This window comes from Helianthus annuus, chromosome 4, assembly GCF_002127325.2.
Source record: "Helianthus annuus cultivar XRQ/B chromosome 4, HanXRQr2.0-SUNRISE, whole genome shotgun sequence".
NCBI classification, from domain to species: Eukaryota; Viridiplantae; Streptophyta; class Magnoliopsida; order Asterales; family Asteraceae; genus Helianthus; species Helianthus annuus.
In genome coordinates this window covers 111,625,514-111,635,072 of record NC_035436.2, presented here as the reverse complement: position 1 = coordinate 111,635,072, position 9,559 = coordinate 111,625,514, and the positions used below count along the sequence as shown (strand labels likewise).

The 9,559-nt window shown below is 34.8% G+C and overlaps 1 long non-coding RNA gene across 5 annotated transcripts; it reads left to right on the top strand.

The window, feature by feature from the left end:
- Positions 1 to 2,389: 2,389 nt before the first annotated feature.
- LOC110936104 lies at positions 2,390 to 8,851 on the top strand. Of its 5 annotated transcripts, XR_004891444.1 has the most exons (17): positions 2,392 to 2,803; positions 3,348 to 3,412; positions 3,488 to 3,537; positions 3,627 to 3,661; positions 3,745 to 3,796; positions 3,874 to 3,895; positions 4,011 to 4,098; positions 4,347 to 4,404; positions 4,519 to 4,591; positions 4,674 to 4,810; positions 5,205 to 5,267; positions 5,511 to 5,581; positions 6,776 to 6,997; positions 7,257 to 7,349; positions 7,452 to 7,509; positions 7,664 to 7,734; positions 7,847 to 8,851. It is a non-coding gene; the product is annotated as an uncharacterized LOC110936104 (long non-coding RNA). The 5 variants fall into 5 exon arrangements; XR_004891445.1 differs by having other exon boundaries at positions 2,390 to 2,803; positions 3,874 to 4,098; positions 7,664 to 7,842; positions 8,489 to 8,851; XR_002589724.2 differs by having other exon boundaries at positions 2,391 to 2,803; positions 3,874 to 4,098.
- Positions 8,852 to 9,559: the final 708 nt, after the last annotated feature.

The window sequence follows — 9,559 nt, the reverse complement described above, 5'->3', positions numbered from 1 at the left end:
TGTTTTGAGTTTTGATTTGGGTTTTCCCAAATGAAGAATCTGTCGAAGCTTTTTTCATGAGAGAGAGAAAATGAGAGATGGATTGAATGTGTTCTGCTTCTTCTGTGTTGTGGGTATTTTTAGAGAGAGAATGGTAACATTTTGGGGTTTTGAATATGAGAGAGAGAGAGAATGAATAAATAGATTGAATGTCAGGGGGCATTAAATGGAGAGAGAAAGAGGAGGATTTGACATTTGGGGTAAAAAACCAAAATAACCTTTTAGTTGGCATGATCTGATTGGTTGAGAGTGGTTCTCGCGGTTCTTACAACTGGAGGTGGTTTCCTATATATATATATATATATATATATATATATATATATATATATATATATATATATAATGTAAGTATCTATAGAAAACTCACTTTAATTTAGAAAACCCGGGAAACTCAAAGCTCCCGACGTTTTTTTTTCTTGAAAAAATTTACACATGTTATATACATGTTTTTAAGGGTTTTGGGCAAAAAAAATCAAAAAAGTGCCGGGTAGATATTTAAAAAAAAAAAAAACAAGTTTTGGTGTAACACATGTTACAAATATGTCAGATGAATGTAACATGTGTTACACCAAAACTTTTTTATTTTTTTAAAAATATCTACTCGACGCTTTTTTAATTTTTTTTTTACCCAAAACCCTTAAAAACATGTATATAACATGTGTAAATTTTTTCAAGAAAAAAAAAACATCGGGAGCTTTGAGTTTTCCGAGTTTTCTAAATTAAAGTGGGTTTTCTATACATCCTTCCCCTATATATATATATATATATATATATATATATATATATATATAGGGGATGGATCATGAGAAAACTAGTTTAAATGAGAAAACCAAAAAACTAACTAAAAAAACCTAAAAAAATACCAAATTTTTTTTTACAATTTTTTAAAAAAAAATCGCTACTTTTTACCCAAAAAAAAAATTTTTTTTTGTTGTACTGCACATGTGCACTAATACGGAAAGCCTAAACCACTTAACCCATCCCCCGACCCACACCCCCCAAAAACCTAACCCCCCCCCCCCCCCAACCCCCACCCCCCAAAAACCTAAACCCCCCCACCCTCCAAAAACCTAAAACTAAACCCTAAACATAAATCCGAAAAAAACCTAAACCCCCCACCCCACCCCCCCCCCAAAAAAAAAACCGAAACCCCCCTCCCCCCACCCCCCAAAAACCTAAACCCCCACCCCCAAAAACCTAAAACTAAACCCTAAACATAAACCCGAAAAAAACCTAAACCCCCCACCCACCCCCCCCCCTAAAAAAAACCTAAACCCCCCCTCCCCCCACACCCAAAAACCTAATCCTAATCCTAAACCTCCAAAAAAACTAACCCTAAAAGCTAAACTAGACTCAAAAAGCTAATTTTAAGCATGTAATGCAATTGTACTACATGTTATATTGCACATGTGCACTACTATAATAATAGTGTTGAAAATAAGACGACACCATAAATCTTTTTTTATGTCATAAAAAATATGCTCGAATATACTTGAATGAAAGATAAGAAAATTTGTGATCTTATGGTGCCATTTTTGTTTTAAAATGATAACGTATGGAGAAATGGGAAATGTTTGAAAAGTTATATATTTTTTTTCCAATTTTACCCCTCCTTCATTAAAAGTCCCCCCTCCTTCATTAAAAGTCTCCCTCCCCCTCCTTTTTAGTGGATTTTAGTTAGTTTTCTAGTTTTCTCATTTATATTTAGTTTTCTCATGATCCTCTCCCTATATATATATATATATATATATATATATATATATATATATATATATATATATAGGGTAAGGTTCATGCGAGAACCACATTTATTGCGAGAACCCAAAAAAAACCTAACCCCCCCCCACCCCACCCCCCACCCCCCCCAAAAAAAAAACCTAAACCCCCCTCCCCCACCCCCCAAAAACCTAACCCCCCTCCCCCAAGCTAAAATGTTAAAAACTAAAACCCCCCAAAAAACCTAAAAAATCTAAAAAAAATCTAAAAAAATATCTAATTTTTTTAAATTTTTTTATGTTAAAATCGCTACTTTTAGTAGCCAAAAAAATTTTTTTTTGCTACTAAAAGTAGCGATTTTTTTATAAAAAATAATAAAAAAATTGTGTCTTTTTTAGCTATTTTTAGACATTTTTGGTTTTGTTCATGTTGGTTCTCGCGGTTCTCGCAATAAAGGGTGGTTCCTAACGGATCTTTGTCCTATATATATACATATATATATATCTATACTACTTTAATAAGCATATAGGAAGGGCAAGAATAGTCATTTGCCATTGTACAACCATTTTAAGCACATTATACAACCATTTAAGCATAAAGGTGTTGAAAAATTGTTTAACACGCGTAGCCATCAAAACACACGGGTCATCAAAATTAGGGTTTCCTGGACAAAACCACCGCCGCTCCTCTCCTCATCTTCTCTCTTTCTCCCCTGGCGATTCTAGGGTTTCACTGAGAAACCAGTCGCTCCAACACCAGATCGACTTCTCTCTTCCTTATTATCATCACACGAGTTCCTCTCCGACACCAGATCGACTTCCTCATTATCATCACCACCATTTCCTCTCTTTCTCCAGGCGATTCTAGGGTTTCTTTACCACGCTTCAAGATCTACGCTTCCTCAGTGATGAATCTTTCAGATCTACCGTTTGGTTGTGGGTGGAAGATGATGAAGATGACACAGATCTGCGCTGGGTTCATCAACTATGGTGGTTGTGGGTGGAAGATGATGACGATGACACAGATCTACCGTTTGGTGGCCAGATTGGTACCGTTCTTTTTAACCTGATCTACCGTTTTTTTTTGGTTTTTCTGTAGTTTATGTTTATACGCTGTTAAATTTGATGTGTTACAAGTTTTTTTAAACAGGTTTTCTACTGATTTGGGATGTATCTATGTTAGATCTGTGTAATACTTTTAGATCTGTATTGAAATTAATGGATGCTCATAAGGGTTGAAATTAATGGATTGAATATGATTACAGAAACTTATATAATGAATTAATGATGTATGTTAACAGTTGGGAACAATGTGTTTTTTGCCAAAGGAAACATATTGATACTTGAAATCAAATGGATTTGATGCATGCAAAATAGTTCTTTATAGTATTATATAACTTCCATTTATATTTTCTTACAAATCATGGTTCCTACTAAAATTGTCACCATTCAAGTCAGTCGGTCAGCTTCATATTTTTTATTTCTTTTCTATATTTCTCAAATCATAATATCAACCATTGTTTTCACAAATTTAAGAAAGTTGCATTCATTAAAAGTCTCAGCTGGTGCCTTTCTATGTTTTGAGCTTCGTAGGTTTTCAAGCACTAATTCAATTTCTGTTACGCTAAAGTGTTGTGGCTGCAAGAAAATCTTTGCAGGTATTTATTTATTTATTTGTGTTCTGGTTGATCTTGAATTAATAATGTGATTCAACACTTGCAATTCCTTTTCAGGGGAGAAATATCTGTGATGGTTGCTGCCAACTAGATATTCAGTTCTCAAAGTAGGTATTAAGTTTGTACCATACTATTTTTGCTTCTCTTTTTTCCTTTCCTCCTAATATGATTCCTGAATGGTTGCTTTTATTGCCAGTCTTGAAGAGTTGCAAGTCAAAATGAGCAGTCTAGGTGTGTTGGTCAAATCATAAATATTATGTGACAAATGTATAAGCTTTTTGTACATAAATAATTTTGTGTTTTTCTCTTAATAGGGATTTTACAAACCCATCACTACCTTCTGAACAGAAGGGCAGACCCTCCCAAGTATGTTTTCATGTGGATTGTTTATTTATATTTTTATCTTAGCGGTTTAATGTCTCTTGTTGTTCATATTGTTCCAGCTTGGATATGGAGATGCAGAAGGTACGTGCACTTTACAAGCTAACGGGGTTTCATATATTTAGCGGATGCATGCCATGTAATATAATTGGAGAGTCTTGGAGGCAATCATGATAAGTTGTGCTGGGTATCCCACCAGAAAACCATTTGAAGAATTTGTGGATCAGTTTGGCATCTTGGCTCCTGAAGTTTATGGATGGAGAGTAAGTGGAACGATCTTATATGAGGTACCAATTTCAACTCATTTGTATACATGGGTCAATTTGGTTCTAACGAATATCTTACTTAAATTATTCCGAGAGTAATTTTTTAACGCGTAAGCCTTCTAATTCGTTTTTTCTCCAAGAAACATATTATTATTGAAATTGTTTTTGACACTAATTATTTATAGAAACTAGAAAGTCAAAAACATGAGTGCATGATGAGATAAATGCACTGACCCTGTGTCATCTTTGTGACTGACTTATGATCGTAGTGATGGAATTCGCGCTTGCAAGAGGCTTCTGGAGAAAGCTGGACTTGAAGGCTATCAGGTAAGACGGGCTGCAATGCATTCTGTTGAAAGCTTTCCTGCATCCGATGTTTTAGTTAGGATTTACTTTTTTAATTTTTTTATGTTTACTTGTTTGTTTATATGTCACATGCAGATTAGTAAGACAAAGGTGTTTCTAAGGGCCGGACAGATGGCAGAGTTTGATGGTTGTCGGACTAAGGTCCTAGGTAAATCAGCTGGCATCATTCAAATTTGGCACGCATTTATAAATTTTTGAACATGCAAACTTACTCGCCGAATTCATGAAAGCATGAGCCATGAGGAGAGAAGCATCTTGCAAAGAGTTTCAATTCTCAGATGTTTCGATCCAAACATATTTACGGGGGATGGTTGCACGTCATGAGCTTTGATTGAGAATATGGACAAAAGCAGCAATCCTTATTCAGGTCAAATAAATAAAATTAGTTTGAAGTGATACGACCTAGATGGCTTGGATGTTTCCCCAAGTGTTTTTCACTGAATAAATAAATAAACTCATTTTAATTCAAATACTTGATTATAAACTTATAATGCTAAAGTTATAACATTTGACAACACCAATTATTTATAAAAAGTTCGAAACACATTTCTGGTATAAACTTATAATGCTAAATTTATAACATTTGACAACACCAATTATTTATAAAAAGTTCGAAACACATTTCTGGTATAAACTTATAATGCTAAAGTTATAACATTTGACAACACCAATTATTTATAAAAAGTTCGAAACACATTTCTGGTCAACCCAACCTTTTCTGACCCATACTGAAAAAATACTTATTTTGATCATACGTCTAGCTAAGCTGGATCATTGAAGCTGGATCATAGGAATTTCATTGCTGGCACCTGATGACTCGAAAGGTATATATTTGCTCCATCATTATAACTTCAGCTTGGGATGACAATATGGCTAGGTTGGGTCTTGTTGTGTTGTGTTGTGTTGGGTCGTGTTGTGTCGGGTCGGGTCGTGTCGTGGCGTGGGTCAAAATGGGTATTCGGGAGGACACACCGAATACACTATTTAAGTACGAAAAGGTATCATTTGCAAGCTGTATAGGATGCGATGATAGTTCACCTCTAATAAGCTAATATTCATTTTCTCAGGTAGATGGGGACAGGAGCTGTATAGGATGCAATATGGGAATGATTTCAATATTCATAGGAATTGCATTGTTGTAAGTTCTTTCAAATTTCTTGGTTTTTTTTGTAACTTTTAACTGTGGCTTTTAACTTTAGAAGGTTGTAAATGTTGAAATAACTAGGGTTTTTGGATCTGTATTGTTTAACTGCCTCTTTGTTTTTTTTTTATTAAAAAGTCGAGCTAATAGTTATGTAGGAAGTTCATGCTTATACATTGACACGACATGCAGATGTTTTTTTTAACTGCCAAATGTTTTTTTTATTAACTGCCTCTTTGTTTAACTGCCTCTTTGTTTTTTTATTAATTCAACACATATATAATTACATATCTATACTACTTTAATAAGCATATAGGAAGGGCAAGAATGGTCATTTGCCATTGTACAACTATTTTAAGCACATTATACAACCATTTAAGCATAAATGTGTTGAAAAATTGTTTAACACGCGCTGTAGCCATCAAAACAACACGGGTCATCAAAATTAGGGTTTCCTGGACAAAACCATCGCCGCTCCTCTCCTCATCTTCTCTCTCTCCCCTGGCGATTCTAGGGTTTCACTAAGAAACCAGTCGCTCCAACCCAGATCGACTTCTCTCTTCCTTATTATCATCACAGGAGTCCTCTCCGTCACCAGATCGACTTCCTCATTATCATCACCACCATTTCCTCTCTTTCTCTAGGCGATTCTAGGGTTTCTTTACCACGCTTCAAGATCTACGCTTCCTCAGTGATGAATCTTTCAGATCTACCGTTTGGTTGTGGGTGGAAGATGATGAAGATGACACAGATCTGCGCTGGGTTCATCAACGATGGTGGTTGTGGGTGGAAGATGATGACGATGACACAGATCTACCGTTTGGTGGCCAGATTGGTACCGTTCTTTTTAACCTGATCTACCGTTTTTTTTTTGTTTTTCTGTAGTTTTTTTAAACAGGTTTTCTACTGATTTGGGATGTATCTATGTTAGATCAGTGTAATACTTTTTGATCTGTGTTGAAATTAATGGATGCTCATATGGGTCGAAATTAATGGATTGAATATGATTACAGAAACTTATATAATGAATTAATGATGTATGTTAACAGTTGGGAACAGTGTGTTTTTGCCATAGAAAACATATTGATACTTGAAATCAAATGGATTTTATGCATGCAGAATAGTTCTTTACAGTATTATATAACTTCCAGTTATATTTTCTTACAAATCATGGTTCTTATGCATATGTAGATGGGGCATCGACATATCGCGCTTGCAAGAGGCCTCTGAGTTACCCTGTTTTGACCCGTTACATGGCCCATCCATCGTGGTACTGAATGTACTGGTACCGAAAATCCCTAAAAATGGGTACCTCGACCTCATCTTTTGAACCAAGGGGATGGTACAAAGAGTGCCACCGTAATTGGTGATGTTTATATTCACCCGTCTACAAAAGTTCATCCAACTGCAAAGGTAATTAGGCCCTCCCCTTTGCAGGTTTCAAATTGAGTTCTTTTTCAAATACGTTAAATCTTTTTTCCATATAGAATTTGCATTTGGATGAATATAGCAGCCTCTATTGAATATGCTATGTTTTTTGGTATATTGATCTCTAAAATTGTACAGATTGATCCAAACGTATCCATATTCTAGAACTTGCATTTGGATGAATATAGCAGCCTCTATTGAATATGCTATGTTTTTTGGTATATTGATCTCTAAAATTGCACAGATTGGTCCAAACGTATCCATATCTACGAATGCACATATAGGAGCTGGTGCACGGTTGATTAATTATATCATTCTTGATGATGTCGAAATCAAGGTACAGGGTTATATGTCAATGATACAGAATTTACAGTTTAGCACTTGCCGGTGGAATTGTAGCTTAATATTGTTATTCGGCTTGAAATGTTCGATTGGGCAGTGGTCACGTGTCCAGGCTGAAGGAGATCACAAGGCAAAACTTGGAATCACAATTCTTGGTAAGCTATTTTTAACCTTTTGAGAAAGTTATGATAAGTTAACTACAGGTGATAATCTCATACATTGAAAACTTCTGAATGGATTAGCTCATTTTCTACGTGTGACCCATTATCAATTAAGTACTCATATCATTGACTCATTTCTAAAATTCAGGTGAAGCTGTTAATGTTGAAGATGAGGTCGTGGTGATCAAATGCATTGCCCTTCCTAACAAGGCTCTTAATGTTAGTGTTCAGCAAGAAATTATCTTATAAGAAAGAAAGATTCGACATCATTTCACATGGTCGAAACCTTAATTGCGTTCGTGGTCTCATCTATTCATCTTGATATGTGTAGGTAACCAACAAAATGATGCTTAATGTCGAGCGTATTTTCCCTCACAACACACCTGTCACGAACGAAGCTTACTATTACCGAATGATATTCGAGCGGTTTTTCCCTTAGGCAAGTTTCGGGCACTATTGTGCAATGAATTGAGGAACTCGAGTTTTTAAATGTCTAATCCATTTTCCTTTTGACAAAAAGATGGCATTTTGCTTTGTGTTAAAATGAGTTTTGTGGTCGAAATGGTTTTTTTTAAGTATTAGTTAACTAGAAATAATAATTACAACCATATTTACTGTTGTCGAAACAAGTGACGAGGGTTGGGTTGAATGGTGTTTGCAACGTCTTCGGATGAGCATAACTGGTGAAACCCTTTGGTATAAATAGGCCGTTGAACTCCAATTTGTTTTCTATGTTTTGCATATTTTCTTCAATACCTAATGGTTTGTTTTTTAACTCAAAATTTTTATTACTAAAACAATAATTTAGAAATTGTTTTGGTTTTTTTTTTTATGAAAACAATTTAACAGTTGTCAACCTTTCAAGAAACACTTTTCAGAAACCCTTTTCAGAAACCAACTCTTGTCAGAATCCAAAAGATTTACTGCTATCCTTTTAGATTTTTTTACTGCTGACCAGACTGTTCACATACAGCTGTAAAAGCAAAGACTGTTCACATTTGTCTTAAAGGGAGCATGCTTGGAAGTCTATAAATTTAACTACAGATTCATCACATTTTGCAATAATTTTGTTGGCGAGATCACCATAAAATGAAAAATGATCAGGAGCCCAGTAAGGGTGAAACAGGTGATCAAATTTAGCGGTTGTATTAGCCGTGTTTACAGCGTTTGTGGGAGTCATTAGAACATTAGGCTGCAACAGGTGATCAACATTGGGTCCTTTTTTTTTGAAAATTTTGTTAGGTGGTGTATATTTAAAAATCTGCTGTTCAAGATTGTGTGTTCCTGGAGTTATCATATTGGATTTATTTGATTTTTGTTAATATTTCTACATTAATGATGTAACCGGACTTATAAAATGTGTTCTTGAATATTTCGTGGTATACGGGCGTACACCACTTATATATGCTATTAAACTGTATCACATATATCGGGGTTACATAGTAAACTTGGGGTGTTTATTTAGCTGCTCCCTACTTTCAGTCATCGAAATAGACTACCGCAGAACAACAGTTCTGCAGAGAGTATTTGCAGTTTTTAAAAGGTGAGGTGAGACATATCAAGTGTAACAAATTTCCAACTTTAAATATTAATAGCGTATTTTATAAGCATTTCAAGGAACGTAGTTAATTTACGTTCATTTCTTGTGATGTTTAAAAAAAGTCTTTTTTTTTTTTGGTATAGAAAGGATAATTTTATTATTAAAATCATAACTATAATGGCACCTGTTTCTCATAGGTAAATGTATAAAACATTAAAATACACCCAACTTCGACCCTCTCAAACCTTTTATCATATTTTCCAAATTTTGTTTAGATAATATTTTTTGACCCATTGTAGATGGATGTCCAAATAAGCTCATCCATAATGTAAAGATACATCAAATACTTTTATGGTACTACTGAACCATAGACATTGAACACGGTTTTGTTAGATATGGCTTATTGCCTGTTATATTGCACAATGTTGCGTTTCATGTTGAGATTCCGCCTTTATATCGTTAATTTCCAACTGTGGCATGATGTAACCATAAAACTGCAATGGC